The sequence below is a fragment of the Corapipo altera genome, unplaced genomic scaffold (genome assembly GCF_003945725.1).
Source record: "Corapipo altera isolate COAL_440 unplaced genomic scaffold, ASM394572v1 67, whole genome shotgun sequence".
Classification (NCBI taxonomy): domain Eukaryota; kingdom Metazoa; phylum Chordata; class Aves; order Passeriformes; family Pipridae; genus Corapipo; species Corapipo altera.
Window position 1 is genome coordinate 1,161,310 of NW_020884906.1, and position 23,670 is coordinate 1,184,979.

General features: G+C 43.8%; 1 protein-coding gene and 1 long non-coding RNA gene across 7 annotated transcripts in view; both read left to right on the top strand.

Annotated features, from left to right (window-relative positions):
- ZDHHC8 (zinc finger DHHC-type containing 8) overlaps window positions 1-23,670 on the top strand; it is a 114,173-nt gene that overhangs the window by 46,014 nt on the left and 44,489 nt on the right. The window lies entirely within an intron of this gene.
- Window positions 14,344-15,512, top strand: LOC113951262. The gene is made up of 3 exons (XR_003529096.1): window positions 14,344-14,418; window positions 14,509-14,536; window positions 15,040-15,512. It is a non-coding gene; the product is annotated as an uncharacterized LOC113951262 (long non-coding RNA).

Consider the following 23,670-nt stretch of genomic DNA (forward strand, 5'->3'; position numbering starts at 1 on the left):
TTAAGATCTCTTACAGAAACCTTTTATTTGAACCCTCAGATTTTTTTTTTCATGGTGGCTTCTTTTCTGCCACCTTCAATTTTCCGATGCAAATGGAAAAATTTGGATACCCAGATTTGAATGTAATACATGAGTGGTGCCACGGAATCGTGGCCTGACTTTCTGTTTGAGGTTGCTGAAGGCTGGGTTAGTCCTTTACCCACTGTGCTGCGGCAGGGACAGAGCAAACTGCCCCTACATCACCTGCCAGGATGCTGAAGTTCCAGACTCTTCCTCTCTCCTGTCTGTTGTCTGTAGTGACAGAGCAAAATGCCCTGAAGTCACCTGCAGGATGCTGAAGTTCCATTCTCCTGTCAGTTGTCTGTGTTACCAGAGGTGTAGCTCTGTCCTGGCTTTCCCTGGTTTTAGCTGATGTCACCTGACTGTGTGCACACTTCTGCTCTTCTTTGTATTTTGGTTTTTTATATCGCTCTGCCAGTCTGTGTTAGCAGAACATTTCCTCCGAGGAATTCGTTATATCTGGATTTCAGCAGTTTTCTGTATCTGGATGAGCATCTGTGTAGCTCTGATTAATGCAAAACCAAACTGAAGCAATTTCATTCCCCAGTGACTTTAGACTGTCAGCTACTTTGAGATCTGTCAGTTGGCCAACTCTTAATCCATTTAATATGTCCTTTATTGACACGTGAGCCAAATTTGTAGTCAGAATATCATGTGGTGTAAGTCATGTTCCTTGAAAATCTTAACTACTCAACCAACTGTTCCAGCCAAGCAAGTGATTTCAAATTCTGAAATCAGGTTTGTTTGAATACCAGTCTCATAAACCCCTTGAAATTGTCATTGGTTGCACTCCTGTCTTTTGATAGAAACCTATTTGAATTTTTCACTTTTGGGCCAGTCTTGGTCTTTGAGAAACAAGGCTGCAGTGGCCAAGGCATGAAGTTAGCAGTCATTTCTTCTGGGAACCATGGAGAATTGCATCCTGTGGGATTTACATTTAAAAATGAGCTAATTACAGGCTGAGTGTCTGTTAATGCTGTTAAATACTGCAAACAGACTGGAAAATATGGAGCTGATACAACAAGTGTTGGGTGAGGAGTGTTTCAGATGGATCACAGGCTGTTGGCTTCCCTCAAGACATCGGTGACTCTTGTAATTGTGTTTCTGTGTTCCAAGTCCCAGTCAGGGGTCAGCAGCTCTGGGAAAGCCTGTTTGTACTTGATGTCATTGTTTATACTTTGATTCACAACTCTGGCTGCTTCTTGTGTTTTCTTCAGTGGAAAGAGATGTCAGTAAATGTTTCCAGATAGGAATGCTCATCCACAGCTTAACTAAACTTAACATGCATTTGTTAAATCTTTGAACTCTGTGACAAGTGAAGAAACTGGCCTGGCCTTGCCTTGTAGCCAGAAGTTAAAGTGGGGCTACTGCAGGTTTCTGCTTGATCTCTTGCTTTAGATCCTGGGTTTAGTGGCTGTTGCAGCAGCTTCCCAGGACCCAGAATCCTGGGAAAGGGACCTCACTGTTCACATCACACACCTTGAGGGTTTAGGAGCAGAAGCACAACTGATTTGATGAGATGGCTTTTACTGCTTGGAAGGTAATATTGAAGAGACTCCAGAATTTTCAAGGGTTTACCTCTTTGCAAATTTATATCATTAAACTATAATTGCAAAATAATCTCTTACGCTGAGGGAAGAGCAGCATGGAGTTTAAAATCAATTCTGTTTTAGTTTTGCATAAATCCATCCTTACTAATCTTAATCTGCCTTTACTAATCTTGCTGACCTTCTGCAGAATTGGAAAAGGCTGGTTTGAAACCAAAATAGTACCAACTCATGTCAGAAACCACCTCCTGAAGCCAGCTGGTCTGCAGGCAACACCCTTTACATGCTTCTGATGGAGCTTCTGATAACTGGAGTTATCCAGGGCTGATGTCTTTATCCCAGTGGTCGTGGTGTAAGGTAGGGAGAGCCATCTGCTCCCAGCAGGATTGATCCAACTGCCGGCCCCTGAGCGTGCTGCTGCTCCATGATCTGCCTCTGTGAGCCATGGGAGAGGCCGTGGCTGTCACAGCACTGCAGAGACATGCATGGGGCCCACTGCTCTTGAAAGAATTCCCCCAGGATGCCCAATCATTTGTTTTCTACACCAACAGCAAAAGAAACACTTGTTCTGGGTGTTTTCATCTACTGGTTGTACTGCTAGAAAACAAGGATGGAAGTAAAATCCACAGTAGGCTCAGTATTACTTTAAAACTGAACCATGGATTAAATCTTATTTTGCTTAAGGAGTGCAATAAATATTTATTTTGGGGAAATGGGAATGTCAGCAGAAGACATAAATACAAAAAATAGTTTGAGATTTCTTTTTCTTCCTTTTAGTTCCTTTGAGCTTTTCCTTTAGGGTTTCATAATTAACAATGAAATAACAAACCTGCTCAAGGGCAGAATGTGCTCTAAGAATCATAAGTGTGGTTATAAAAACAATTTTTTCTCTCCATAGTACACCAGATAGCTTAAATTTTAACCCTGTAAAGCAGGATCCTTGACTTGGGCCATGTGAATTTTTGCTGATAAGGTTTTGAATTAATCCCATTTTGTACAGACCTGTGCTTGCAGAAGCTTAAGGAAATTCATCACAGTTGCAGATTGTTTTCCAAGTAATATCCTCATGGACTACGAAGCCCATCATTTTATGGTAAATGTATAAAGATTTTGCTTAACTTCATTTTTGAGCCACTGCATCTGTAATCTCCGTTGCTGGGTTCTCCAGCAGGCTTTGGCAGCCTGGCTGGAATTGCACAGGATCACGGGGGGGAGGGATGGTAGAGGAGGTTCACTGCAGACACAGCTTGGATTTTGCCTCGCCTTTGATACAGCTGAAACCCTTCCTGCACAGACAGGCAGTCAGTGTGATTTTTGAATATTTGGGTAGAGGATAATGTACAGCAAAGTAATTCAACTGTGATCCTAAGGGGGGGATAACAAATAACATCCCTGCTGTACAGGCAGCTGCAATGATTCAGGAGGTGTAAAGGGGCTTTAATGTTGTGAGGAGCTGCCTCTCTAGGGTTCCTTTGAGCAGGCACATCTGTAGCTCTGCAGATGAAGTCCCTGGCAGGCCCAGGCGTGGCTGGGGTGGGTTTGCTCTGGGGAGGGGGTGGCTGAGCATCTGCACCCCCAAGGTGTGCTCAGAGCTGCAGGGGGGGCTGCCCAGGCCCCCCTGGGAAACAGGCATTTGCTTGCAGTCCTCAGGGCATTGGTATTACTGCTCATTCCAGAACAGTCATTGTTGATAAGATTACAGCATTAAGGTAATATTTTTATATTGGTGTGATTATTTGTTAATCAGACTAGGTAAGGGGGGAACAACAGTAGCTCAAGGAGGAGCTTCAGTGGAGAGCTGTCTCTGGAGTGTTTGGCACAGCCATTCAGGTGGGTGTTACCAGGGTGAAACACTTGGGCCAGCATTTATACTGCCAAAATCTGGGCCAAAGCATGAATGGCTTTGCAAAGCAACATTTCCATTTCAGATGTGGTTCCCTCTCACTTAATAGCAGCAGACACTAAAGTTTAACTTCTGATTGAACAACTGTCTGGAGATAACTGAGGAGGGGTTATGTGAGGAGATACCAATACACTGTCCTTGTGTGGGAGTACCCCTGAACAGAGAACCATCCAAACATTTTTTGTGTTACGTACCTGTCTCTGAGGGTGGCATATGCAGATGAAAGGCTTTCACTAAAAAAGACCAAGCCCAAAACTTAAAACTCACCCTCTGTAGCTCCATCCAAAGTAGTGTTTGTTGAAATGACTCTTAGTTGTAAAGAAGTGTGATGGCCTGTTCCTTGTTTGGTAGTTTGAATTTTACAGCCTGTGGTGTGGTGTTAAGCCATGGCAGAAGGGGGCTGTGGGACCGTGGGAATCCCGTGCACAGGCACGGTGTTGGCACAGGGATGAGCTCCATTTCCAATCCATTCACAATCAGATGGCCCAAACCCACCCCAGGTTCATTCATATTTCTACAGGTTTCCATTTAATTCCTTACTTCCTGCTGCCATCTAAGTTATTTTGATCACAGAACGGAGGCTGATATGACAAATGGCAATGAAATGAAGTCATGTGCAAGTGGGTGCTGATAATTTCAGTTGTAGTCATTGAAAGGCTTTGAAGAAATTCAAAGGTTGGGCGTTGGTTTGTTTGTTTGTTGGGGTTTTTGTCCTGAGAAGATACAAATGAAAAGTGCACCTCTTAAACAGATGAATATGTGAATGATGAGGAGGTAATCTGATCCATAAATATAAATGGAGTTTTGTCTACTTCTGGCTTCAAGCCAAAAAGCATTAGGTTAAAAATAATTTTAAATTAAACCCCCCTGCTGTAACTTGAAAATAGTTTTCCCTCTGAATGGAATATTTCCTAGTGAATGACCAGAGAGGCTCTTGATGAGAATTGCTTTTCGACTGAGCATCTCTGTCAGGCAGATCTGAGTGTCGCAGCATGCTCAGCCTCTACCCTTATTGCCAAAGTTCTGCAGGCCAAATTGTTCCCAGTGTGACACCTGAAAACAACTCATCTGTGTTGATGTGTGTGTCCTCTCACAGTGCTGTTCTTGCAGCTCTGGCTTCAGCTGGACTGGGTGCACAGAGCCCTCGATCCTTGTCTTTGGCTGTAGCCAGTGGCAGTTGCCTGAAGAGGGGCATTGGAACAAGCCAGATGAGATGCTTGGCCAAAATATTCTCCCTGATTCTTACAGCTGCAGTCCAGAGTGCTCTTAAATCAGCAGTGGTGTCTTTGCCCAGTGTCAGGCAGGGATGGTGGAACATGTTGCAGGGAATGCCCCAGCAGGAAGGCTCGTGCCAGGGCCGGGTCTGCCAGCACTGGGCTGCTCCTGGAGCCAGGAGGGCCAGCCCGGTGTGTTTCTGGGGAGAAGGGCTAGTCCTGGGAGGGACAGTCTGCTCAGGCGAGCCTGTGGCTCCTCAGCATCACAGTCCCACACCACAGCCACTCAGAGCAGGCCTGGGAAGAGGATTTGCTTTTCTGAGCTCAAGCAGTAATATGTTTTGGGCATAATTGAAGAATAATGGACTCTTAATCTAAATAACTTATTTAGCCTTATTACAAAAATTAACTCCACCTTCTGTAGCCAAAAAACTATTCAGCTGAAGTGGAGGGTTGAAATATGCTGAGGAGAAACCTCCTCCAGAAAAGCAGAGGGGCAGCAGATGTTGTTAGGGTGTGTTTTGCTAACACAGGAGTGCTGATCCCCACTCTCCATTACATTTTTAGGCTGTTGCTCTTCTTCCTGAGGAGGGTGTGGGGGTCATATGAACTGTGCTTCCTGCTGACAGCCCCACTGTTGAAAACTTAAGAGAGCTTTTCAATTTGCCAGACTTCTGGTGAAAGCCTCTGATCTGCGCTAAACAATCGGGCCTCAGTTCCCACCCGTCGTGGAGGCCAGAGCCTGGTAACGTGTGGGCAGCTCCAGCTGCCTCTGAGGAGGTTTTGTTCAGTGTTGGGCCTCTGCTCGCCCGTCAGGCCCTTGTGTTTTGCAAAATGTTAAGTGTTCAACTTTGCTCCAGTGCATTATCTGACAGATCTGCTATTGTTTGGCCTTTTTCTGAAGAGCACTTTGTGTGTGGTGGCAGGAACGGGGGCCAAGCTGTATCTGCAGTGCATGCAAAGGTGCTCTGGGCTTGAGCTGGTACCACCCAGTCTGGGGTGGTGGAGCCCTGCTTGAGTCAGGGGTGCTTTGGACTTGTTCTTCTTGGCCTAAACTTGTGAATGAAAGTATGAAGTACTGTGGCTTTGTTGAACGGGGCAAGCAGTGATAGGTCCATAACGTTGCTGTTCCTGGAGCTGTCAGATGGAAGGGAGCTAATGTGATAACCCATAATGCTTTGTCTTCTGTGGTCTGGAGAGAGAGCTGTGCCTGAGCATCTCATTTCCAATGGAGAGGGTTGGAGGAAAGTGAAACAATCCCTGTTGAGGCTCTGATGCAGTCTGGCCAAGCTGCAGAGCTGTCATCAAAAGCAGGAAGCAGCTGGATGGGCACAGCTGCAGGAGGTGCTGCAGCTTCCCTGGGAAAGCTCCCCAGGCATGTGCTGCAAACAGCACATCAGCACAGTGCTGCTGCTCTCCGAGGGCTCTGCCTGGTGCCAGCGGGTGCAGAGGCTGCACAGCCCGTGGTGCTCAGGGAGATGCCTTTTTAGAGAGGAACCTGCCTGCCATTCCTTCCAGCTCCCAGTGGTGTAGCTTGCCTGTTTTCCAGGATCTGCTCACTGCAGGAGAAGAAAAATGCGTCAAAAACTTTGTTGCTAAGTCTTGCCTCTCTGAAGGATGCTGTGCACCCTGTCCTGGGGAGATTACCCTTCCATCCCTTCCAGGAGCACCTCACTGCTTTGTCTCCCTGCTGAACTCTCCACTTCAGAGTGCACAGCTGAATGATGAAGGGGTCTTGTAGCTTGGTGGGCTCTCAGAGGCAGCCAGAGAAACTTCTGGGATGCCCTGGGGTGATGTTTCTTATGTTCTTGAGACAGAAAAGGAAAGAGTGTCCAGTGGCCAAGCTGCATTCTCGATCTCTTCCCAGCCGCTCCTGCAGAGCCATCGTTGCTCCAGTGAGAAATGAGTCAGTGCACGTTGTTTGTCTGGCACCTACAGTCCTTGACTCCTCCTATTTACTTGAAAGGTGCAAATATTTAGATCTGTTCCAGAACAAATCTGTGTTATTGTTATTTAGGAGGTTTCTTTTCTAAAACAGTTCAGTAATTTTTCTTCTTTTGTGTAGGCTTTGCCAAAATTAAAGACTTTTCCAAGGAAGGAGCCCATGTAAGCACAACTGTGTAGTGGGGGGAACATTTCTCAGCTTGCTTTCCCTTTTCTAAAGACAAAAGAGCCTTATTGAAATGTGCTTCCTTTTTGACTGCTAATGGGTTTTCCTTCCTTCCTCCTTGAAATGATCTTAACATTCTCCCATCCTGTTGGGTAGAAATTTCAGCCGGGACTGTTTTCCCTGTTGAGGTGTTGAGTCACTGGCCTTGAATGGGAACCTGTGGTGAGATAGGGAGAAGTGAGGGCTTGGGAAGGAAGAGGTTTTCCAGCAGTTTGGTGGTACATGGGATGGATTTTTAGAAAATAAGGATAAGGTGCTATTCATTCTAGCCTGGTGCTGCTCATATACTTTTTTCGTGGTTTTATTTCTGGATGCTTTCTTATGTTGGATCTGGATAAATTCCAGGACATTATACACAAAATACTTAGAGGAAGAGCTGGTTCCTGCTCAATAACAATGTTCCATTTTAAGCTGTCTCATGTTAAAGGGGGAAAAAATACACTGCCATGTCACTGGAATTCATTTGTCTCCTGGAGGAAAGATGCTGAAATCTTGCTTCAAAGGCTCTGTGTGGAAATTATATCCTGAAGCCTGGATATTCTCCAAGGCTTAATTGAGCTTGTTCGTAGAAACTCTAAACTTTATGAACTGGACAGCAGACCTCTCAATTTGGCTCTAACTGCAGAGAGGGTGTTGTTTTTGCACACTCTGATTGACAACACTGAGCACAGACATACATTTTGGAATAATTAGAAAAATGGACAGGAATTAAAGCAGGCTTTGCTCTGACAACAACCCAGGTGAGCTAAACAGGTCATCTTCCTGCCTGCATTTCTCCCTCTGAAGTAAGGTTTCATTTTGTGTGGTGTTGGGTTCTGTCATGTGGGTGTATCTCCTCTCTCTCTCCCCCCAGAACTTCTTTCCAGTCTTAAGTCTTCAGTGGCAGATTTGAGATAAAAATCTGCATCTCCTCCCCTACCATCTTGCTCTGCAAGATGAAGAACACAAGAGTGAGCAATGCCATTAAACCAGCAAGAGTGAGATTGGGTTAGTGCCTCACATACACTTTTGCCAGTCTCAATTTATTACTAATATTGTCTATGTTTTGAAGGTTTCTCTTGCCTTCCCCCCCCTACCCCCCCAGGCAACAGAGCTGAGAAATTAACTTCTAAAGAAAAAACCTCAAATTATTATTGGGATTACTGTAAGCAATCTGAGCTTGTGTGAAAACAAACTATTGTTCAGTTGGCTTCAGCAAAAAAAGATGCTTTTTCGTTTGGTAGAAAAGCAGGTAAGACTTCAAAGCCAGTTGAAACCAATGTGGATTTCTTTATTTGCAGTCCTACCTCTGGAGAGCCACGAGTGCAAGAGGGTCCCAAAGGTGGTTTAGAGGGCATTTGTTTTGCTGTTTGGGTTTGTGATTGGTTTTTTGTTTGTTTGTTTTATCGTTCTGCATTAATTGCAGATAGGTTTATAAGGGATAAGACTCTTCAGTAATATTTCCTTTTTAGAAAGCTCCTGTATGAGTGAAAGGGAAGGCTTTGCTTGGGGGGGGTTTAAGAGCTCTACCTTGAAGGAGTATTTCCTTATTTCTGGTGTTACTTGGGATTCGTGTATCCAGAGATTTTTTTCTATATAGGCTTTCTCACAGCATCTTAAATAAGTGTATAAAAAAGCTGAACAGAAGGATCATTTGGACAAAACAAGTTCCGTACTTTGCTTTTGTCACAGTTTAGTCAGTGTTGGGGCAAATTGGGAAAGGTACTGTTCAGAATTTTGTCCACCCAGCATTGCACTGCAGATTAATTTTGAAACTCGCTGCTCAAGAGAATTTAACAAAAAATATCCTATGTAAAACTTAAAAATTTTTTGGGAGTGTTAACAGACAGAAATGTTGAGTGACTTATCTTTTTAATGGAAGTCATAACATTTAGACATGTAAGAATATAACTGCTTTTTAAAATGTGAAATATCTCCATGAGACTACTTAGCTATCCATACATGACATCCTCTAGGCTGCTTAACTCCTGTTTGCTTTGTCAGGGAGATGAAGCAGGGACTCAAGAATGAAAGACAGTCATGGTTTGGAAGAGCAATTGTTGTCAGTGAACTTTGTTTCTTGGAAAACCAGGACCTCTGAGCTGGTAACTTTGCTTTGGCACATGGAAGCCCACGTTCAGGCAGGTGAGCAGGGCCGGTGATGATCAGGGGTCACTCTGGATTTCAGTGAGCTGGTTCAATTCCCATCCTCCTTGGAAGTGTGCACCTTCTTCCTGGCTGGGCTGGAATAATCAGGAAAGAACCACAGGCTGGGAAGCAGTTAAACTAATGCAGATTAGAGAGGCAGCAGTTGGGGGTAGCTGAGGGTCTCCTCACTCTGGCAGTTGCCTGCCCAAGTGTGGAGGCTGATAAAGTGTTGGTAAAGGATTCACAAGTGTTGTGGCTGCTGACCTGATACTGGAAGATTTTAATCTAACAGAGAACAAGTATCATCATCACCATCTTTCATATCTCTGAAAGCAGCAATGTGCACTGTATCTTTATGTTTGATTCTTGCAGGCACTGTGAGTGCATCTCTCCTGCCCTGTATCCTGCACTGGAGTTTGCAGTGCATATCACACCCTTCATCTCTCAGTGATGAAGCCCAGTAAAAACCTCAGGGTTACACTCTCCATCTGAACTGCTTTAGAGATCAACCCAGCTGAATTCTAATTCAGAGAAAAAAGCTTCCCCTGCTGCATTTGCGCTGTGCACATTTAGGGAAGTTTGTAAGAGTTGATCTTGAAGTGTCATTTAGGCTGACTGTTCTGTTTTTACGAAAATTTTGCCTGTGAGAGCCCTTGAACACACACAGGTGAGGAAAGAAGTGAATAGAAGTAGACCACAGAATTCTGAATCCATGTTATATCATGTATCAGGAGGCTTTGTAATAAATGTAGTGAACAGCTCTATCCAAGCCTCTTCACAATTCAAATTTGAATTTCAATAGTGTGGTGCCCATCTTGAATCATGTGTCCATCAAAAAATTTAAGGTCAGGTGGCCTAGAACTACCAATCACTTCCTTTTTGGTTGGGAATGCTTGTAAGATGGCTCTTATTTTTAGTATCTGATGTTGGAGACTGGAACTGGAGTGAGTGGGGGGGATGGAGGTCCTTGCAGAAAGGATCAGACCGAGTGACAGTGCTGTTCCATCCCTGAATAAGAACCCAGTGGTGGACAGCTGGCACACAATCCTGCAGAGCTGCCAGCTCAGCAGTGTCTGAGTCAACACCACTGCTGAGGTATTCCCCTCCTGTACCTTTTTATTAAGCACAATTCTTTGAACAGAAGTAATTTCAGCAAATCTAGGAGGATTTGGGAACTTTCCCCTTCCCTGCCCTTTGGCTTAAGGCTGCAGTTACCTGAAAACTGAAAATACCATCATAAAAACCCCAAATCCCAGCCATCTGTGACAGGTCACCTGTCTGTCTGTAGGAATTGGCCCTGTGTGAGGGGGACACGTCCTGTGGTCTGGGCAGGCAGCGGGGAGGGGGCTGGGAGGGCTCATGGTCGTGGGTGATGGCAGCTCCTGAGCTGTCAGGCTCATTAGGGAAGTGCTGCTAATTTGGGCAGGCAGGCGCTGCCAGGCTGCATTGTTGGGGTTAAGCAGTGTGAATAGAGCCCGTAAGCAAAGCTGCTGGAATCTGCTTTGTGCTCCCTTTGGACGGCTGGCCTCTGCTCTTGGCTTCTTTTCCAGTTCCAAGTGGCCACGTGGAGTTCTGGCACTGTGAGTGCTGTCTGTAGATTAGTTATAGATTGCAGAAGAAATCAAACTTGTGCCGAGAGGAGTTTCCCTGCTCCTCTTCTCAGCTCTATTTTTGCATAGGTACATTTAGCCAGAGTGTCAATTCACTACTTCATGTGACTTAATTAGAAATGGATTAAGCCCTCTCTCTTTAAAACCTCCTTTGAACTGCTCTAGGTATTTTCCTTATCATCCCTGCTCACATGTGCTAGGCACTAGCTATATAGCAATTAAAGTTTGTGTTTCTTTTCTACTGTCAAAAAATAACCTTTCTCCCCTTCCCTCAGTCACAGCCCTGCAGGTGGGTTTGGAGGTCTGACAGTGTTTGCCTTCCAAATCCACTGCAGTCCCCAGGAGAGCTGGAGGAGAGCTGGGAGGTGATGGGCCGACCCTTGGGGCAGGGAAGAGGGGGCTCAGGGTGGGTGAAGCTGCCCGGTGCAGCCTGGCTGGAGGGGCTGTGCTGGCTCCATGTGTGCCCAGCTGGAGCAGTTCCTCCTGGGATTACTGGAAAAGGTTGAGCAAGGAGAAGAGATTGTTTTCATCTCATAAAGGCAACAACCAGATTGTCTCAGTGCTGTCTGTCCCCGGCGTGCGTCAGAACATACTGTTAATTTGGGAGTTGGAACCAGTGGAGGATTTGCTGATTCTCTACCATGTGTTTGCCTTTGTGACTCCAGTTTCTCTCTGATCCTTTGGGGATGTTTTTCCCTGAGATCTTCAGTCTTACTAAAACTTACTTTTGTTTCTGCCAGAGAAAATGCTGAAATGAGTAATTTTCTGGTAACCATTTTCTGCATTTTCACCCGATTGATCTGATTATGTTAAGGCTGAGTCAAATACTCCATTAAGAGTTTCAAATGCTATCAGAACTGAAGCAGGAAGGTTTCCCAGGAGATTGACTGTGTGTGCTTGTGTGGAACAGACCTGGTGGGGAATTGGCCTGCACAGTCACCTGGCAGCTCCAGCACTTCTGTCCCCAAATTCCTGGTTCTCCACCTGCTGGGTCAGGCTCTGCTGTCACACCCAGGTCTGCCCTCCCCTCCAGGAATGAGGGGAATTTGTGCCTCTGCCTGTTCATGTGCAGGGGGATCTATTTAATGCAGTGCCCCATTTTAGAAAGTAAAGTAGTGTTTTTCCAAGGATGGAAAAATGTATGCTGTGTGGGAGGGAATCCTTCCTGCAAACAAGCCCTGAATTTCCTCATCTTACTTTGCTAGGGATGTCTGTTAGCATAAGGCTGGAGGGGGACTTTTGAAATGATTCTGGGAAGCTTTGACTCAGGAAAGGGAGAATGATTCATATTATTACTGTTATTTATTAAGGAGAACAGACCATTGAATCTGACCTTTTACTTATCCTTCTCTTTGAAAACTTAAAGCACTTATGCAGTGACCTCAGAAGAGTTTGTGGGTTTGAACCAAGGTCTTTCAGCATAAAAGCATAAATCCCAATTGTGGGAGCTAGCCTGCAATCATGTTAATAATATAAGGTAGTCAAAAGGTGGACATTAGAAAGAAATTTTGAAGTTTCAGCTCAACATAATACTAAGAACTGTGAGGTGACTTACATTTGATTTTGTATTATGCTACCATGCGGAAAAGATCAGTGCAACCTAAACTATGTTTTAATCATAATTTGGCAAGAGAATTTAAACGAAGGAAAAATCAAAACTTGACTCAGCGTGTGTCACAACTGTAATTTCATTCTTGCACTTCAGGAGGTAATACACCTTAATTGTTTAGGTAATTACCCAGGTCAGTTCTTTAAAGAATCAATCAAACAAGATTGTGTCCATTTTATGAAGGTGGAAAGGCACTTGAGTGTGGCCACATGCTCTTGTCTTTTCCACTTATAGTATCACACTGGACAGCCCTAATACTTTGGATGTGCTGTCAGTGGCTGAGTCAGAGAAGTGAGGAGAAAGTTTAAACTTGTAAGTTTTAGCTTGGAGCCTGGAACAAACATCTTCATTATCCTCCTGAAAAATCCCGTTAGCAAAGCAGTTTCCTCATATCTGAGCTACTGGCTTGAATTTTGCAGCAGCTTCATCTCAGCAGAGATTGAGGAGGCATTCAAAGACTCTTCTAGTGAGGAAAAATGTACAGAAAGGGCAAAGTCCGTTGTCACAGCAAGTATAGAAGGTTGAATTTAAATCTCTATTTTACTGCACTGGGGAAGGCAGAAGTCCTCAAGTTCCAGAACTGTGAAGCAAACATTTCTGACCAACTCAACACCTATCCCAGAAAGGTTTCCTTATAGGCTCAAGAAAACAGATTTTTGTCAGTAGGTGGAATAAACACATTGTGCAAAGTTAAGAAATCTCCAGAGCTTTGGATTATCAACAGAAATCTTAATTATGTTCAACTTCAGATAAGAATTTATCAGTAATTACAGACATTTAGTTGACATGTAAGCAGTCCTCTAAGGTCACCAAAATCATTTCTTGGTTCATTCCTATTAATGCAGTTGGAAGTTTTCTTTGCTTAAAGGTCCAAAGTAATGTCAGCCACATGGCAGTGGAAGAGATGTGATAAGGCATCAAAAATCCATCAGTGGTTTCTTCATTAAGCTGCAAAATAAACTCAGTGAACTCCTGTGGTCAGTGTATGGCTGGAATGAACTTATCCCGTGTCCTGCCGGAGAATCTGAGTAACTGCTCTGGTAGAAATGAGATCTCCTCTGTTAGGATTGTAAATACCTCCCAAACCTGAACTCAGATGTGAGCTGTGCACTCAGACACTGGGGTCTGTGGGTGGAATTCTGAGGAGAGGCTGTGTGAGAACAAACACATGTCAAACATGGGGTACAGGCTTCCTCCTCATGGACATGGACTTTGTAGCTCCCTTGTGTTGCCAGAATTAAACACGAGACACAGTTTGTGGCTTTTGTGTCATTTCTGAGTGCAGTGTATGATGTACAGATCATATATTGCAGCAAAATGTGGGCATCTGGAGCTACCCTACCAAGTGACCTGCCTCCTGTCCTTGGTTTCACCCCTGGTGTTCTCCTTGGCTGTCCTGAGCTCCTTCTCCAGATTAGCAATCTCTGTATAAAGAAAATGAACATCAAAGTCATTCCCAGCAAGACACATCCTCAAAACGAGACTAAAGGCTCCATTTCATGGGAAGATTTTGAGAGTCCACATGCTAAAATCCCCAGCCCAGGCAGTACATCCCAGAGATCATTATTAAGGAGTGTGGTTAAAAACTATTTCCCTGGGAGTGATTTTGCTGCTCGGGCAAATCTCTCCCAGGTGCAGTCCATTAGGAAGGCCAGACCACTTCCTATAAACAAGCAAGCAAGAATGATCCAAAGAATAGCAGGGATGTGTTGCCCTGCCAGCTGAGAAAGTCTGAGAGAAGACTGCAGATTTTAGTGGAGGTAGAATTTGGGTGGAAAAAAATCCATAGCCTATAATGGGATTTTTGAAAAGAACTGTTTATTCTGTACAAAATTGTCCACTCAGTAGAACTGGTAGTTTAATTAACAGGCAGAAGTACCCAAGGAAAAACTCAAGCAACCTAACCTGGTTATTGAATTGAATGCTGCCCTCTTTTTGGGTAGTACAGGTGGGACTGATAAAAGAGATTTAAGTCACCTGCTGTGCACCATGATTTGCTTTGCCATGGCCAATTTGAACTGCAGCAGCCAACACTGCTTGTTCAGGTTGGGCAACTCCAGCATTTGCAATCTGAGATGCAGCTCCTTCTTTTCTTTTTCTTTTTTTTTTTTTTTTTTGAAGATGATCAAAAGAGTCCAAATTACAGGGACCTTCCTCACCTGAGAGGCAGAAAGTTAGGTAAGTAGATATTTTTTGCAAATTCTCTTAAGAACACCCTCCAGCTTCAGCCTGGCAATACAACACTGATATGTTCCTCTTCTCTCCTAGGAATGAGAATTCAAGATCCAGCAAGAAGGTAAGCTGTATACTAAGTTATAACAAATTCACATCCATTCCAAAAAGATTTTTTTCCTAGAAATCCTTTGAATATGAAATTCAAATACTAATTGAAGTCAGTTGTCTTGGAAAATTTTCTGGTCCTTTTTTATTTTTTTTCCCCCTGTTCATGTAGAATGTGGTAATTTATTCTTTTGTTTTGGCTAAGGGGAGTTCAGTGTGTATTTTTGCTTTACCCCACTAGTTTGAGTGATTCATCTTGCCTTCCAGAATGATTACATGTCCATCAATCCAACTGCAAACCCTTTTTGAAAACTCCTTGCTGCTGTTGTATCTAGTGAATAAATGGCAGCCAGACTATCTCAAATGTATTGTTTCTGGGGCACAGTGAAATGATTGCAGGGATTATGGCTGGCTGTAGCTAGAACTGAGAACAAATAAACCAAACAAACTTCCCATTGCCCACCCCCTCCCTGAAGCCACTGGCAGTGTGTATAACCAGTATTTCACCTTTTCCTGCAGCATCCAGAGGAGCCTGTGGAAGCACCACCTGGAAGAACCCCCTCCCTGTTTTCCACCTGCAGTCTCACGTGCCTTTGGGCTTCCTCCTGCCCTCAGTCAGTCTGCAGGATGTTCAACATTTCCTATCTGGCTTTGGCTCCCCCACAGATTCCTCCTGGACCCTGGAAGGGATGAACAGCTCTGAAGGAAAAGGACCCAACTGGAGCAGAATACAGTTTGAAGAGTCTCCCACACGTTGTTGCTAAATCCTGGGAGCCTCCCTTCAGGATCAGTGGTTGTTCAGATGCTTTGCTGGCCAGGGCTGGCAGTGCTCTGGTGGGCAGAGCAGCTCTCAGGTGGCCTCCTTGGCTCTGGTTTTGCCTCAAGTTGTCTTCACTTCTTTCTCCTCAGAGCTGTCTTTCCTCCTCAGCTCCTCTTCTTCCTCCCTTACTCATGGGTGTTGCTCTTCAAGTGCAAATACACATCATTTAAATCTGGCTCCACCTTCCACTCTTTGAGCATTACATATCACTTTATTTTTAATCAAACCATATCACATTTCTTTTTGGGGTCACAGAAGCATGTTTAACATGTTTAAGTTGCCATTGTGATGTTCTTCTCCAAACAGAATTCAAACTGTTATGTTGCAGTCTGTACCAGAGCCTTTCTAGCAGCTGTGTTTATACAGCTCCTAGTAAAATGGGTCCCTGATTAGGATTTTTGAATAGCTCATTCACTGAAAAAATGGTGTTTTGAACCAGCTAAAACTATTTAAAAAATTGGGATAATATATGATTAAAAGTTTTGGTTTGAAGGAATGTCAGTGGCAACACCCTGCCAGATTTTAGGCCCAAAACATCATCACCATTAGTATCACAAAGATTAAGTTACTGGAATTTAACTGGGCAAGAAGTGGTTTCCTTTTCCTTGTTTAAAAAAGTAGCTGAAAAATGTTGTGCTGTGGACACTGGCACTGTACAAAACCAGTAAGTGCACGTTAAGGCAGGAAACACAAGTGCTGCTCCTGCTCCATTAAACTGGAACACAGGATTAAAGGACTAAAGCTACTTGGACTGACAAAGTCCATATTTAAATGTTTTCTAGATCGTAAACTAAGAGCAAAGATTTATAAGTTTGTGTCGTGACCCATAAATCCAGATCTCCTCTTGTCCTTTGACTCTAGACAAATGGCTTGTAGAGGAATTTGTAGTGGTTTGGATAAATCTAGGTTTCAGCAGTCAAGACATGTAAGAAACATCTGTAATTGTTTGAGGAATTTGGCAGATGATCTTGTACTTAAATCACATTTTCCCCTTTGAAAGTTGGAAATGTCCATGTATAAATCAGACACACAAGCCACAAACCTCTGCACTTGTGGAATTAGACAAGGTATCAACCCTCTGTTACCTTTGCAAATCCTACTTCAAGGTAAGAGCAAGTTGATACCTTGCTGTAGTAAAAGAGACCAGCTTAAGGTTCTTTAAAACTGTTTACCTTTTTTGAGCCCCAGAATAAAATCTAACAGCTTTAAGGGGAGTTGCTGTAAAATGGCAGGGCTACTTCAGTGTTCAGAATTTGCCACTTAGCCAAAAGACTAAGACTGAAATCAAAAGGTTCTTTGAGTAAAATTATACAAACCTCCCTTTCCAGGCAGAATCGCTCAGTTACGTGCAGGGTTGTCACATGCTGGGCCTCTGAGTACATTTAGCATGCAGTTGTGCAGAGTAGTCTGTCTAGAATCATCTCATCCTGTAATGAGATCATGTGAATTCAAAGCATATTAAACTTAATCCTAGTTCCCAGGATTATACCCTGTAAATTTAAAATTGCAGTGTATAAAAAAGGCATAATGTTCCTGACTGCTAATGATAAAAAATGAAGCCCAGCTCACTGTGAACCAGCTTTGGTTTTGCCACTGAAAGCAGAATTTGGTAAAGGGACTTCAGTGAGAGATTCAGGCTGATGCCTGGTGACCTTTGTCAAGCAGAACAAATAATTGCTATGTTTGCTAGAATTGTATTAGTGCTGGATGCTTCTGGTACAGCCTGAGCAAACGGAGTTTAAAAGTCTGGCTGTCTGTCAGCAAACTTTGCCTTTTGCTTGAGTCTCCAAATGCTGTAACGTGGACCTTCCAGGCAGGAATTTGAGGCTCTGCTTTATTTGATGCCAGGTCCTTTAATAGTTTCAGAAAGTGACTTTGCTTGTAGTAGAAAAGCATGATGAAAACAGACATGATCCTGAATCATGTGTTAAAATCAATTCCTGTGTGTCAGATTCCTGCAGAGCATGTCCTTTGCTGGGCACAGGAATTGTCTGAGCAACCGAGGAAGAGGCTGTCCCACAGATGCTGCATGAAGGCTGCACCTCTGTGCATTCCAGCTCAGGGATGATAAAACAGAGCTACCAACTATTTAAGCTTAGCCCAGCTCGTAGTGGACAAAGAGCTAAAACTAGACAAGAAACCCCCACAAAAAAAAAAAAGAAGAGCCAAAATTTGCAACTAGTCATTATCTTTTTGTATTAATAACCTCTAAGAGCTAAAGGCTACGTAATTCTGACCTTGACCACTGAAATGCTGTAAATTTGCTGTGGAAGTGCCCTTGGCAGCTTTAAGCCTGAGGATGTGCTAGAGTTCTTAGCAGTATTCAGTGACCTGTCTGGTGGGATGGCAGGCCCTTCCATGTCCAGCTCCCTGTTTTACCCTAAGGACAAGTAGAGCTGGTTGTCAATAGTCCTTCTGAGGCAGAGGTTTTTACTGTGCCTGATTGAGCAGCATCAACTAAAGGGAATGAAGGTGGAAGAATTGTGTCCCATGAAGCCATTTCTGGAACAAAGAATACCTGCCCTGGCTCCAGTACATCAGTACTGTTGCACTGTGGAAAACAGACTTACTGTTTCCTTGCAATACTTTCTGCCACCTCTTTTACTCCAGCTTTCCTCTCTGACCTCTCTACTTTTGCCTTGCTGCTCTCCCTTCTACATCCAGTCTCTCTCTCTGTTTTCACTTACTGTTCCTTTACACACCTAATCCAAGGCAGTCAGTTCTAAGTGGGGTTTTTTCCTTTGCTCCCTGGGAAACATCTACATCCTGTCTGTTCCCTTCCCAGGGTGTGTTTTATGCCAGCTCTGGCAGGTCTCAGCCAGTTGCAAATTTCCCTGCTCCTCCAGCGGGTAAGAAGTTGATGGCAACAAGTGTGTGTGCCTGCAGGTTCAGCTGAGCATCTCCCCTGTGGGCTGTTCCTGGTGGCTGCTGCCACACCCACCACAGCAGGGCCCTGCTTCTCTGGCCATGGTGGGGGTGGCAGGGAGTGTTGGCACAGAAGGGGTACAGCAACCTGGCGTCTTCCACAGCTGCAGTTTTCTACCCCTTGAAGAATCCAGGTTTCCTTTTCAGGAAGACCAGCCTGTTTGGAAGATATTTTTCGCATCTAATTACAGCGGTTCTCTTGCAAGCCTCTCTGAAGCACTTCAGGAAGCTGCAGTGAGTTGGAGCTGATTGGCAGGTGTCAGACACATCAGCAGTGTTTTTCTTAGGCTGAATTGCCTGACACAGCTCTCCGGAATGTAGCAAGAGGCAGTGCAGTATTTTCATTTAATTGCTCGTGGAGATAGCTGCAGGATTGTGGTGTCAGAAAATATTGCTAAATCTCAGGGGATTTCTTGGCATTTTGTTGCCACAATAGAGTCATAGTTGTCAAAGTGGCTTAGTACAGCCACAGAATATATGTGCACTTATTTATGCAGCCTGGAAATGTGGTGCAATAATAAAATACTCTATTTACATTTCTGCGACTTGCATTCATTTGAGTCTTCTAATGCTACTTTTGTCCTTTGCTGTATTGTTTAAATGCATATTTCTTATATTTGAAATTTATGTAGATGTTAAGAAGAATTATATGCTGTCAGTCTGGTCACATTTTGCAACCAGTCTGAAACATGATCCTACTCGTGGTTTTGTGTCTCTGTGCTGTCTTTATTACCTAGGCATTTCAGTTTTGGAAATCCATATTTATAAGGAATTTGCTCCACAGTAGAACCGCCATCGCATTGTTAATACTGTGATGACAAGCAGCCTGAAAACGAGGTGTCAAGCAAACATGAGCAGTTTCCACTCGAGTTTTTTGGACTGTCCTGAAGCCCAGCTGGTCCAGGTTGTGGAGCATTTGCAAAGTAAGATTAATGCCATGCAGAACTGCTGCTGAGTTACAGGAAGGTAGTCACTTGAGACCAAAAAATGAAGTTCCTGTGTCTCCAGCTCTCCCCTGGCAGATCAAAAGCTTGCTTGCCTTCAGGATGTAAAGGTATCTGCTTTGCTGTGTGTCACAGTTGAAATCTCCTTGTTCAGGGTTATGTTCACTATATGCAAAATATTGTCCTGCAGAAGGGGTGGGTTTTGTCCATAGAAATTATCTTAGTTGCACAGGTGTAAAAAATACCTCCTCTGTATTGTGTTTTTGAAGATCCTTTTCTCACACACTGTTTGTGTCTATTCCTTTTGTCTCTAGTGAGGTGTTTAAGCTAAAGCATTATGATTAAGTCAGGAGAGCATCCAGCCTGTAAGTAGCATGAAGAATGCTCCAATTACCTCCTTACCTGTGTCTGTGGGATTAGACCATGAACTCTTTAGCTGGAAACATCCCTGGCAGGTTGCTCACGTGCACAGTCGTTCTGGCCCAGGCAGAATTGCTTACAGAAGTAAAAAATTCAGCGTGATCTTGCAGTGCTACTTAACAAAGTCATAGGCACACTGGTCATGGTAGAGTGGTACTGGAAGAGCTTTCTTGATGCTTATCTGTGATTTTACTCCTTCCATTTGTCATGACTTTGGTGCCTCTCACTTCTGGCTTTATTTTGTAGCAGGAATTTTGTTTCTCTGTTACGATACATATGCGAATTCCCTGCTTTTTCTCCCACGTTTAAGCTGGAGAGAGATTTTTAGAATGTCTTGTGGAACATATCTGAAATCCAAGCTAATCAAACTAATCTGATAAAATAGGGTTTAGAATTAATCTAACACCAATCTGCTGCTCTGTGAAAAAGCATACATAAGCAGTATTTATTGTCTGTAGCCACAAGAGAGGGGGGAAAAAAAAACCTAAATGCATTCAGCTTCTGCAGCAGCAAGGAATTTCCTTAGAACAGTGAACATGATAATCACAGTGTTAGCCTGAACTTGCTAGTAAAGGTTAGTGCACAGACCCAGCTGCTCTGAGAAAGGGAAGACTGAGCTGAAAATCATCCCTGGAAACCTGTCGGCTTTGTAAGGGGAACAGGGAGAAGAGGAGATAAAATACGATTTTGGGGCTGTAATGAAAGATGGCTTTGGAGGACTAGGGTGTGTGCAGGGAGCCTGAGGGAGGAAGGTGAAGGTGGAAAATGCTGAACCCTGACAGGTCACTGGGCTGTGCTGGATGCTCTGACAGCACCTTCTCACCAGCTGCAGCAACAGCCAGGCTGTCCATCACCTGCAGAGAGTCAGAGCATTCATTAGGCAGCACAACTTTTCTATCAACACATGGTTTTTCCTGCCTGGTGAGCTGAAGAAAAGCTTCTTATAGTTACTTCAGCAGGGGAAGCACACAAACAGGCAGGTTGTACTCTGTGTCAGATTACGGGATTTATGTCTCAGAACTATTTTAGTCTGCCACAACCATTTGAAGCTTGGGACATGGATTCCAGAAACTGATATTTTGCTGTTCATCATCAAAGGTTTGGTCAAAGGTTTCTTCTGATCAAATTATTTATGTCTTTGCAACCCTTTCAGTAAGATTTCCCTGTATCACCTTTGATGCAGTTCAGGAATGGCTGAAGGTAATTAAAAAAAGAGAGGTTTTCACAGAGCATTTGTTTGGGGAAGCAGTGGTATCTTTGCCATTTATTATTGGGAAGCAACCATGTCATCACATTTGTTGGGAGACAGCCATGTACAACTGCTGGGTAGAACTGATTTTTAGGAAGCTGTTCTGGAAGAAGTGACATTTGTCACCGATCCACTGGGAGGCCCTTGGTGCTGCCAAAATTAATGGATACACTGTAACATCAGCAACCATACTGAAGTAAGAAATGAGAGCTATTAGAGCATTTGGGGTTTGGATTTTACTGTATTTAAAATGTTTTTGTGTGAAGGTGGTGTTGATGGTTTTGGTGATAGTGGTTATATTGGTCATTAACATGATTTGACATAGAAACACAGACTCATGGGATCATTTAGCTTGGAAAGGATCTTTCAGATCATTGAGTCCAACTGTTAACCCAGCACTGCCAAGTCACCACTGAACCATGTCCCCAAGTGCCACATCTGCACTTCCAGAGACCTCCCCAGATCCTGACTGAGCCACTGGCCTGGGAGCCTCTTCCAGTGCTTGACAACCATTTCAGTGAAGAAATTTTTTCTCATATCCAATCTAAACCTCCCCTGGTGCAACCTGAGGACGTTTCCTCTTCCTGAGGGAAGCCTCCTTTTCCCCAAAGCTGAACAACTCAAAGTCCCTCCCAGGACTTGTGCTCCAGACCCTTCACTAACTTCACTGCCCTTCTTTGGATCAGCTTTTTGGACCAGGAAGGACTGTCCAGTGCTTGTGCTGTTCAACCTGAAGAAAATACTTCATGTATAAAGTGATGAGATTTTATGGTCAACTGAAGAATGTGTGGAGATGGGGAGAGCAGGACTGGAAGAGAGGGGATTCCATTTACAAATAACAGAGAGCAGACTCTGCTGTTTTTTATGAGTTTCTGTCATATTCCTCTAGCACACTGATGGTGGGAAGCCATTCTGGTTTGACTGTCCTTATGAGCTTTCTTGTTTTCATGAAGTATATTTGCATATCTGAATTTCCCCAAGAGAGACATTCTAAGCAGTGTTTAAATTAAACTTTAGCATTTGGCAGAATAAAAATGATCATTGTATAACTGATCACAAAAACTGCAGTTTTTGCAAGTATCAGAGAGGACTTTGGCATAACTAACACAGTACCCTATGCAAATATTCCTAGTTGAAAAGGAATTAATCCCTTTCCAAAGGGCCAGCACGATCTTTCAGTGGCACATAAGCCTGCTTTTGAGGGAGCAGATTCTTAGCAAGCCCTGAGGATTCAGATTGCCAAACTGTACACTGCACTGACACATATGCAAATACCTTGTTCTCTTACAAATGTGCTATAAATTCTGTATTTTGTGAATTTAGCTGTAACTTCCATGGCATGCAGGAATTCTGTAAGAGCAGGATCATCTCAGTCTGGAACTGGACAATGTCAGCTGTAAGCTGGGATAGAACAAAGCTGGAATTGATGGTTGGCCAGGTCCCTTTGCCAAGCTACTCGTTTTCATCATTCATAGCAAGAGAGCCTTATTTTGTACAAATCCTTTTGTTGGTGGAGACAGCAGACAGGTTCTGTTCTGTCCTCGGAGAAGGTGGCTCGGTGCCAGCGCCAGCAGCCAGCAATCCAAAGTGTTGTGTTTAATCACCAGATTAATTTTTCCTTTTCTTGGCTTTTCCTTTCAATAGCACCAAGCATGACATGTTGTAAAACAGCAACACTGGTTGCACAAGGGCTGGCGAGCATCTCTGAGCCCCCTGGCTGTGGTGATAGCTGAGTGAACACTTGGCTCGAGGTGCAGCCAGTGGAGACTCCCAGGAAAGCAAACTGGGAACACACCCTTGTGTTGGTGACTGGGCTGGGGAAGGGTGAGGGGAGAGGAGGCACCGTCCTCCTGGGTGTGAGAGCTGAGCTGGGGCTCGCCTGCCTTCCCTCCTCCAGCAGCTCACACAGCTGCAGGTTCAGTAGCATGGTAGATGCCTGAGCTTTCCTGCTCTACATCCAGTCCAGGAATGGTCTGTGCTTTCACTGGGATGTATTTATTTTAGCCTTAGTGTGTCCATATGCAAGTTATCTTTTAAAAGGAAACGGTGGTAGACTCAAAGCAGGTTAAAGATTCATGCTCATCCCACTGAACACAAGAGATTCTGCCTTGCATTGAATATAGGAAAAAAATGACTTTTTTTGGTTTTTTTCCAGGAGGATGATGTTAGATTCAAAATTTCTTTATCCCCAGAGTTTTCAGCAATGACTACATGACCATCAGTGGTGTTCTGTGCCATCGAGCACAAATCTGGTCATAGGTGGGAATGCTTATGGTGGAGAGGTTTGGTCTGTCTGCTCCTATATCTGCCTTTCATCTTCATTCAAGGAACTCTGGTGGCCTTGGAATAGAAAGTTTAGCAGAGTTTGGTGTGAGTGCAAGAACAGATAACTCTCTGCTTGGCAAAGAGTTGTCAGCTTCCAGAACCCAGCATTTTGATGGTTATTAAACATTTTAAAACTTAAATTACTAGACTCCTGTCTTTCCACAGTCTAAATTGTAACCTGTGAATAGTATGTTCCAAATGGTCTGTGCAGCCAGAGACAGATGATAGAACTTTATTGTGCATAGAAGAAGGTAAGTGTACCTTCAGTGTAATGTCCCTTTAAATTAAGATTTCTGGGTTTGGATTTGACTCGTTTTACTGATATCTTCAGTTTAAAGGCACAGATTTGCATGTACCTTTTCCAGCCAAAGTTGTGTTTATTAGCTTTTCACGATCAATAGGTAGGGCAAACAATAATGTTAATCTACTGTATGAGTAATACAGCTGCTGAAAGATCAGGGGCCACT